Genomic DNA, 10,893 nt, shown 5'->3' with positions numbered 1-10,893 from the left:
TGGGAGAGCCTAATAAAAGGGCTATCCAAGAAAGTTTCGAATTGTTGGCTGATCCGAAGAGGGTATAGTGTATAAAAGCAATATAAATAAGTAAAAGTCGATCTACTTGTAGTTCTGAGGGAAATCATGCATGTATAATAATAATCCTCTTTCGCTAACAATAGACAAGTTATATTTTGGTGCAATTCAGGGCATTCCTAGTTAGACATGCACGTGGGTCTAGGTTTTTAGAGAACATGAAAAGGGAATGGGCACTATAGTCAACTACGGGAAGAACTTGGGCCTACATGGCGAAACGTAGACTGTTAATTCACCCACTCCACACATGTGAGAGGCATGCGCACGATTTCATCTTGCTAACTTAGAAAATTTTGGGAACAACCTAACTAGGAATTTCACAATGGTCAACAAATCAACCATACACCAGCAATTTCACCTAATCTACGCATACATGGGTCATGTGACCAAATTCTACTTGTGAAATCAGCAACATTAGGGATAACATGCATGAAATTGTACAATTGCCCAACAATTCAAACCATGCATGCATCAAGAAGGTTAAAATTGAAATTTATTTACCAATTTATGGAAATCTCATGCACATGTTCAATTTCAGCAATGTTATACTATAGTAGCAACATGCAAAGCAAAGTCTCCATGTGAGACCCGTATCCTAGCCCGTACTGTTCCGTAGGCTTCCGCGGACCTCCCGATTGAATTTTGGCGACCCACGACCTGTAATCGGTATTTACGTGCAGCCCTAAGTCGTGTCCCGTATTCCATTTGGGAACAACCTAACTAGGAATTTCACAATGGTCAACAAATCAACCATACACCAACAATTTCACCTAATCTATGCATACATGGGTCATGTGACCGAATTCGACTTGTGAAATCAGCAACATTAGGGATAACATGCATGAAATTGCACAATTGCCCAACAATTCAAACCATACATGCATCAAGAAGGTTAAAATTGAAATTTCTTTACCAATTTATGGAAATCTTATACACATGTTCAATTTCAGCAATGTTATGCTATAATAGCAACATGCAAAGCAAAGTCTCCATGTGAGACCTATATCCTAGCCCGTACTGTTCCGTAGGCTTCTGCGAACCTCCCAGTCAAATTCTGGCGACCCACGACCTGTAATTGGCATTTGTGCATAGCCCTGAGTCATATCCCGTATTCCAGAGCCGGCTCGATTCGATACTTATACCCTTGCGACCGTGCCGTCACCGTGGTTCTGACGCCGCGTATCACACGCCGAGGCAATACCCGGGCCAAGAGATGTGGACCCGCGTTTAATTCGAGAAAAACGCTGCATGTTGCAATTACCGAGGGAATCTCTACGACATATCACATCAATCAAGTATACATCACTTCCATCACTCACACCCATCGCCAAGTACAACCACCCTCCCTGAAAGTCAACTTCTCTTACAATAAAGTACACCCTTCCATCACTCACCATCCCTCTCTCCCATCACCTCTCTCTCTCTTTCATTCTCTCTCTCACTCTCCCAAGCAATCCAAGCCCCAACATCCAAGCATCTCAAGCTTCCATTAAGAAGCTAATGTGGCCCACCTTCCTATCTCCCAATCCCACCCTCCAAGCCTCATCTCAACCATTGGATTACATTCTTTAGAGCTATAGAACGTGTTGATGGAAGAATGAATAAGAGATCTTGAGGTGGGTGATTTTATTTATTTGATTTATGATTTGAGGGCCCACATATGTGGGACCCATCTTGATGTATTTGTTGTATCAAAGAGGGACCCATAGTGGCGAGGTCCCTCCACCAACTGTTTCTCTCTCTTTCTCCCTCTCTCTCTCTCTCTCTCTTTCCTATTGAGGCCCACCTTGAAGAATGGATTAGATCCACACCATGGGTGGTGGAAATCCCACCATGATGTGTTATCCACACCGCCCTTCCCATACGGACCTGGATGAAGGAAAAACACAAGTATCAGTTTGATCCAAGCGGTGGGCCACGCTGATGTGGACCCACCATGGTGTCGTGTTATATCCATGCTGTCCAGCGTCCCTGGACGCTAGACGTGGTAGCAGAGGGATGTGGCTAACAGTGTAGTGTGATCTGACGCTGGAGTGTACTAACCAGCTATGTGCACGAGAGGTGGGCCACACGTGTGGACCCACCATGATCTTGTACGTTGGATCAGCACCGTCCAAAGCATCTAGGGGTCTCTGGACGGTGGCCCTTTTTTTTAAAACATAATGTTATATTATAATAAATGTTATTATATTAAATTATATGTCATTATATTATATTATATTATATTATATTATATTATATTATGTAATATATGTTGTGGTGGGCCACTGCTACATGGGACCCACCTTTATCTTGGCATCCACACCGTCCAGATGGATTTGGATGGTGGATATGGCAGCCTCCTGCCACCGAATCATATATATAATATATGATATTATAATATATAATATATAATATATAATATATATTGATAATATTAAAATGGGTGGGCCACTCCTACGTGGGACCCACCTTTAAACATGGATCTGCACCGCCTAGATGAATCTGGACGATGAGTATGGGCAGTGCTGCCACCTGCACACATATAAATAATAAATAATATTATATTATTAAGAACATATTGGTGAGCCATTACGTGGACTGCACCATGATGTATATATCTGCACCGTCCAATTGCTAGACAGTGCAGCAAGCCTGACATCTATGTCATCCATCCATTTTAAGGGTGGAGTCCACTGTAATGTAAACCATGCACGGTCCCACCATGAAGCATGTGTTGTATTCCTACCGTCCATCCATTGACGACTGGCCCCACCATGAGGCATGTGATGTATCCCTATCGTCTATCCATTTGGTGAGTCTGTCTCCGGGCTTGAGACTAAAAAAATTAGACAGATCTAGTTATCAAGTGGACCACATTGCAGAAACAATAGAGATTGAACATACACCGTTGAAATTATTTTGAGAGTACAGAAGTTCTGGAACAATATAGTATTTGTTTTTCCTCTAAATTTAGGTCTTTGTGATCGTATGAACAGGTTGGATAGAAAATAACGTTATGATGGGCCCTACCTTGAAGATGTGTTGTATCTGCACCTTCCCTGTGAACTGGATGGTGGAAACCAACCTTTGATGTGTTTATGGACCATCCATGAGGCCACCCACCTTTGATGTGTTCGTGGCCCATCCGTCAGGCCCACTTTAATGTATTTTGTGGCCCATTCGAGAGACCCACTTTGATATAATTGTAGCCCATCTGTGACGCCTACCTTGATATATTTGTAGCCCATCTATGGGCCCATTAGTGTTGCCTATTTATGTAGCCCACTCGATGTGTATGAGGCCAATATGTAGGGCCCACCTATTGTGTATTTGAAGCCCATGGGTTGTGGCCCATTGTGATGTATTCGAGGCCCATGGGCAAGGCCTGATGTGGTGTATTTATAGCCTATATGATGGGGCCCATTGAGATGTATTTTTGGCCCATGTGATGCGACCCATTTAATGTATGAGACCCTTAAGTGAGGCCTGTAGTGAAATATATCAAGCCCTTGTGTGGGGCCATGGGCCCACTATACGTTTGGCTCTATGTGGGCCACTCCTTGCTAGTAATGTTGGTTAAATGTCTACATTGATGGGCAATGATGGTTGAATGTCCATATTGTGACCTTCCCTTAAGCTTTGTTAGGCCCATTCTCATCGATCATTGAGGCCAATTCCAATTGTCGATTCCGATCGTCGATTCTGATTGTCGAGGCAGAGTCCGATTGACAAGGCCGATTCTGATTGTCGAGGCTAAGTTCGATTGATGAGGCTGATTCTGTATGTCGAGGTCGATTGTCGAGGCCGATTCTGATTGTCGAGGCTGAGTCTGTTTAATGAGGCCGATTTCATTTGTCGAGGCCGATTGTCAAGGCTGATTCGGATTGTCGATTCCATTTGTCAAGGCCGGTTCTGATTGATGAGGCAGATTCTGACTGTCGAGGCCGATTGTCAAGGCCGATTCTAATTGTCAAGGCCGATTCTGATTGTCGAGACCAATTGTCAAGGCCGATTGTATAGGCTAATTCTCGAGGCCGATTACCGATTGTCGAAGTCTAATGTGATGTATACGCGGTCTGTATTTGAGGCCCATTATGATGTGTATTCAACCCATGTTTAAGGCCCAATGTGATGTATATTAGGCCTATGTGATAAGGCTCATTGTGGTGTATTTAAGGGTCAGGCGATGGAGCCCATTGTTATGTATCTTAGATCCATGTGAGAGGCCCATTGTGATATGTATTCAACCCGTGTTTAAGGCCCAATGTGATGTATATTAGGCCTATGTGATGAGGCTCATTGTGGTGTATTTAAGGGCCAGGCGATGGAGCCCATTGTTATGTATCTTAGACCCATGTGAGAGGCCCATCGTGATGTGTATTGAGCTCTCGAGTAAGGCCCATGGTGTTGTATATTAGGCCCTTGTGCGAACCATGGGTCCACTATATGTTAGCCTCTATGTGGGCCATTCCTTGGGGCAATGTTGGTTAAATGTCGACATTGTCGAGGCCGATTTTTTATGTTAATTATTGATACCGATTGTGAGTATATGATAGCATAGCATTATGATTCATGCTCATACGCATCATCTGTATGTTTGTTATGAAATGTGGTTGACCATTGCATATGTCATTGGGCAGGTTGTTATGAGACTCCCTGATAGGCGGAGGTTATCTCACATGAGTGCACGGTATGCGCAGGATTGATGCATGATTGGATTGAATAACTCATACATCTTGCATTGTATGTTGTAATTAATATATGTCATGGCGACATCAGGGTCGTGGCCTCCACAGGCATATCGTGGATGGTCAGATGGGACACCAAAAATATTTGGTTTGAGCATCGGGCTACCATAGATGGCCCTAGGTGAAAATCTTTAAACCCTCTTGGTACCAGAGGATGCCCCTACGTCGAGACCGAGTGGATATATATGAGCGTATAAGGGCCATATACCTGTAGGCCGCATCTCTCACTGTGTCATGGTCGGTTGGGAGGGGGTGTGGCCTTACCCGCCTGAGGGAGTAGGCATAGCTAGGCTGATTTTGACCAGCTCCTAAATAGGTCCACTATCGATGAACCGGGTAAGCATTGGTATACTGCTGGTAGGCGGGTAGTGAGGTCTTTTCCACTCACTAGGCTATGCGGCCTGCAGGGGCAGTAGCCAGTTTGGAGTGTACTAGACCCCGGTGATGATCCTAGAGATGTACAGTACTGATTTATGGAGTAGGAGTTGCATATTTATTCATTCATTCACTATCCACTTGGGCTAGTGGTGCGCAACTATTTATTATGTGTACCTTCACAATAGCCAGAATTTCAGTTGGGGCACGTGACTAACCTGAGATCAGGAGTTTACCACATTGAGTCTGACTATCCAAATTTAGGTATGAGACTAGTTTAGATAGAAGTCCCTTGTGATGGACTCCATAGCCTGCGATACTACGTACTATCATCCCGACTTCACACTCCAGCATGATCATTCCATTCACACCGCATATCGCATTACATCCGTAGCATATGGCATTTTAGGTTACTATGTTTCTGCATTTATACGGCTTAGATACGACTGACGGTATTCGTTGACTCATCAGGATTTGCATATTGTATTACATTATCGACATCTAATATTTGGCTTGCTATCTCCGTATTGCATAGTTGATCTACATTGCTTCATCAGTATATGATATTATTTTTATTATATTTCTACATTGCATAGCCTGGATAAGGTTGATGGTATTTATGGGCCTATCAGTATGTTTTCGCATTACTCTGATATCGTATGATTTATGAACTTGCCAGTATTTCTGATATTGTATGATTTATGAGCTTGTCAGTATTTCCGCTTACTCTGATTTCTCTAATATTGCTTACTTAGCACTTACCTTGTGCACACACTTTCACCAACCACTAAGCTTTTTATTAGCTTATGCATGGTAGATGCGTGCAAGTGGCGTTAGGTTACAGCAGCGTTGAGCATGGAGGATGCAGCAGTATTCTGGAGCTTTGATTTTGACATATGTATTTCCATTTCAGCATTGTATTCAAATGTTTATATTAGTGGATATGTGATGGTGATGTTGCCTTTATGATTTGGGTAAACTTGTGGTTATGCTTCTTACGAGATAAATGTACATTAGAATATCCTCCTTGTAAGATCCCAGGATCGGAATCTGGCGTATAAGTGCTGGGAGCCGAGAATGGGGTACTACGGAGGCTATTGGCCTCGAATTCGGCGATTGGGATTCCTATGAGTCCATTTTCTGGGTTTGGGGCGTGACAGAAGTTGGTATCAGAGCATAACTTAGGAATACCTGAGGATAACATCACATATCTGCTGATGGCTACTTTGCACTTTATGATTGTTGAGAACTTAGAATGGTTAGATCCTCGAGTTCGAATAACTTATATATTTTCTGATATAACTCCCTACCATTGAGATTGTGAGGCTGCAAAGTATTCCAGTTTTGATCATTTCTGATTCGGGATCCAAGGATCAGTGGAGCCATCATAGCGTTAATGAGGCATCCTTAGGGCACAAGACTGAAATAAGAGAGCGCTATCTTCATCCTTTTATAGATTAGAGCCTTGACCCATATAATTAATGATATTTCCTCTTCTCTTGTCTGTTCTGTAAATTTTGAGGATAAAATTTTTATTAGGAGGGGAGAGCTGTGAGACCCGCATCCTAGCTCCCACTGTTTCGTAGACTTCCACGGTCCTCCCGATCGAATTCCAGCAACCCACGACCTGTAATCGGCATTTGCGCACAGCCCTGAGTCGTGTCCCGTTTTCCAAAGTCAGCTCGACCCGAGACTTGTACCCTTGCAACTGCACCGTCGTCGTGGTTCTGACGTCGCATCTCAGGCACCGAGGCGATACCCAGGCTAAGAGATGTGGGCCCGCGTTCAGTTCGAGGAAAACGCCACACGTTGCAAATACCGAGAGAATCTTTACGACATTTCACATCAATCAAGTACACATCACTCGCATCACTCGCACCCATCCCTAAGTACAACCACCCTCCCCAAAAGTCAACTTCTCTTACAACAAAGTACACCCTTCCATCACTCACCATCCTTCTCTCCCATCACCTCTCTCTCTCTCATTCTATCTCTCACTCTCCCAAGCAATCCAAGCCCCAACGTCCAAGCTTCTCAAACATCCATGGAGAAGCTAGTGTGGCCCACCTTCCTATCACCTAATCCCACCCTCCAAGCCTTATCTCAACCATTGGATTACATTCTTTGCAGCTATAGAACGTGTTGATGGAAGAATAAATAAGAGATCTTGAGGTGGTTGATTTTATTTATTTGATTTGTGATTTGAGGGCCCACATATGTTAGACCCATCTTGATGTAATTGTTGTATCAAAGAGGGACCCATAGTGGCGGGGTCCCTTGTTGAGGGCCAAATATTACATATTAGACCCCAGTTATTACCTGTTTTTACGAACATGATACTGTTTAATGCCCTATTTTAATGGTGTTTGTGTTGCAAGGTGAATTCACGAGCATGCACTGAAAAGAATGCTAAAAGAATGGATTTAGCACTCTAATGTCACCAAGGCAAGGGACAGACCCCAAGGGACCACGATCGATGGATTTACATGCCAGAGATCCGAGAAAATTGAGAAATTAAAGCTCAAGTGGCCCAACGAATAGATCAGCCCACATATCTGTGATTTGGGGCCCACATGGTCTCCGGATATGCTTCAATTTTGGTCTCAACCCCTTAAATTACATGAGAAAAGGAATGGACAGAGCGGATTCTTCATATACATCAAAGTGGGACCCACCTTACATGGTGCGTGTGCACACCACACGCACAGGCGCCGTGCACCGAACAAAGCAAAGTTGGTCAGCGTGGTGCTGACCAACGATTTCTATCAAAAATACAAAACAAACAACAGCATCTTCGCTGCCGACGCCGGGTCTTGATTGTGGGCCCCACTCATCGTTCTTTTGAAAGCTCAGATCCGTCCATTCGATCTGTAGGATGGCCAAGACCAGTTCCTAGGTGTTGTTTTTCCAACATGCAAGCAAACACGTGATTATCTTATCAAAACAGAGAACGGACGGTGCAATGCAAAGTTCTATGGGCCACAAAGAAATCAGGTCGGTCTCGGCCTGTATAGAGGGTTTTTCATCATAAAGACAATGAACGGCATGGATTTGCCATGCAACGTCTTCCTGGGGCCCACCGATCATCAGAGCAGTGGTCTATAAGCTCTGTTTCGTGACAGAGGTTGCGATTGATCTCTGTGGACCATCATCATGGTCCATATGATGAATCTGGACTGTCAATCAGGCTTTAAAAGGCCCTATAAACATGTCTTAGGTAACCGAATCTTAGAAGACAGTGGAGATCAGTCTCCATTCGTCCAAATAGAAGACTGACGGTGCAACGAAAAAGATGGGTGGGACACACCAAATTCGGTCCAAAATTTGTCTAGTTTTTACTGAATTTTCAATGGCGATCCAATGAACGGATTGGATTTTTCAACAATTCCCGATAATGGGCCCCACTTTCAGCATAGCATAAGACCGTTACGGCAGGGAATGCTTAAAACTTCCGCACCTATGCGTAAAGAAAACGCCATCTCCACCACCTCTCTATGCGGAGGTTCTCACTGACCGACCTGTTTCTGCTATAAAGAGAAGAGAGTAGAGAGGGTTGAGGCATTCAATTTTTCAGGGAAGCTGGGACATCTGCACAAGAGTTAGAGTTTGTTTAGAGATTTTTTTACTTCCTGTTTATTTTTTTTATGATATTTTCAGAGCTAGTCCAATCATGTTGGGCTAAACCTCTTAGCTAGGGCTAAGAGGTGAAGCTTGTGGCGTGATGGGAGACTCTTTGCTTGTGCCTTTTGTTTAGATTGAACTGATGTTGATTTTGGTTTAATTAAGGGAATGTTTTTAGTTTTTAATGGTTTGTTGTGACTAAAATTACAATGGGTCTGCGATAGCTTTAAGCCTGTTCCTTTCCTTTTTATGTTTATGACATTAGGAAGCCCTATTGTTCACCATCGTCTCTTAGGCATGGTCAGTACCCTTCCTAACCTTCATACATTATTGATTGGTTGGTAATTAGTTTAATTCTGTTGTTCACTTTGTCTCCTGGGCATGGTTTGGTGATGGAATCCATTCTAATTCATACACCTTTCATCTCTTGAAAAACTATATCAAAGGAAGTTCAGTCTTGATTTCCATGGTTACATTCTTCAACTGGATGAAGATGGGACTCTAAGTCTAATTGAGTACTTGAATCAGGCATAAAATCTCCTTGATCTCTACAAGTGGATCCTCTAAATCCCTAGTTTCCTTTTCTTAAATTCTTTTAAGTTTTAGATAATTATTTCATCATTATTCCTCAAATTACACTCGATTTAGATTTCATCTTAGTCTAGGTCTAGTTCTACTTAGTTTCAAATTATGTACAGGTTTCAGTCCCTTGGGATTCGACCTCAGTCTCACCGAGTTTATTACTACATCACAACCCTATACTTGGGGAGTGAACAAGTTTTTGGCGCCGTTGCCAGGGACTGACGGCTATGTATTTTTGAAATTAATTGGTTTTAGAATTAGTTTAAGATTAGGATTTTACTAACTTTAGTTTTAGATTTTTCTTTCTATTTGATTTTTAGAACTTACTTTCCTGTTTTGTAGGGTTGTTGATAGATCTTCTAAATTGGTAACTTCGTCTTAATTTCTTTACTTTCTCTATTCTTTAGATTAGGTCTTATTTCCTAGAAACTAACTTGGTTTATTTTGTTTTGTAGGTTCTTAACTTAGGACTTCAAATTAGTAACTTCTTTCCATCTTTCCTCTTTATTTCTAAACTGCCCTTTCTATTCTTCCTCTTAGATCTAGGTTTAGAATCTGAAGTGAGGGCTGTGAGTATTGCATGCCCAAGTGAGTTTGTGATAACACTCGATGCCTCTTGACTGAAGGAGGATTAGTTGAGGCGCTGACTGTCCATCACAGGACTAGACACCGCTCGAGATCCCCAAAGTTAGTTGAAGTAATGGCCGCAAATCAACTCCCTCCACCTAGGGTGGAGGACACTCAGGATGAGAATGAGGTGCATCAAGTACCCCCGCCTCGTACTTTAAGAGATTATTTACAATTAGCGGGGGTGAGTACGCCCTCATGCATGATTTTTCCTGAAAATACAGAACATATGGATATCAAGCCAGGGGTTACCAACTCTTTCCTAAATTCCATGGGCTTGAATCAGAAAGTCCATACTTACATCTGAAAGAGTTTGATGAGATCATAACTACTTTATACTTTCCTAATGTAACTGAGGATATAGTCAGGCTGAAACTCTTTCCCTTTTCCTTGAAGGAGAAGGCTAAGACGTGGTTACATTCACTGCGTCCTAGATCCATTGGCATATGGGATGATATGCAGAGGGAATTCAAAAAGAAATTTTTTCCACATCATAAAACGATTACCCTTAGAAAAGCAATCATGAACTTCGCCCAAAAGGAGGATGAAACATTCTTCCAATGTTGGGAAAGGTTCAAGGATCTTGTCAGTTCATGCCCACAACACGGCTTTGAAACGTGGCGCATTACAAATTTTTTCTATGATGGACTAACATCTTCCATGCGCTAAATGGTCGAGACAATGTGTAATGAAGAATTCATTAATAAAAATGTCGATGAGGTATGGGATTACCTCGATAGCCTTGCTGAAAAAAAACAATTATGGGACCATTACCCAAATTCGAACACCACATCTAGGCTGACTCAATCTAAGGAGAAAGGTAGATTGTATCGCTTGAAAGAAGAGGATGATCTCAATTATAAAGTGACTAATCTCATAA

At 42.6% G+C, this 10,893-nt stretch overlaps 1 non-coding gene across 1 annotated transcript; it reads right to left on the bottom strand.

Moving 5' to 3' along the window:
- Window positions 1-10,517: 10,517 nt before the first annotated feature.
- LOC131222701 (small nucleolar RNA R71) lies at window positions 10,518-10,624 on the bottom strand. The gene has a single exon (XR_009160163.1). It is a non-coding gene; the product is annotated as a small nucleolar RNA R71 (small nucleolar RNA).
- Window positions 10,625-10,893: the final 269 nt, after the last annotated feature.

The sequence above is a fragment of the Magnolia sinica genome, chromosome 1 (assembly GCF_029962835.1).
Source record: "Magnolia sinica isolate HGM2019 chromosome 1, MsV1, whole genome shotgun sequence".
NCBI lineage: Eukaryota > Viridiplantae > Streptophyta > Magnoliopsida > Magnoliales > Magnoliaceae > Magnolia > Magnolia sinica.
The sequence above is the reverse complement of the archived record's forward strand: the minus strand, read 5'-3'. Positions and strand labels throughout refer to the sequence as shown.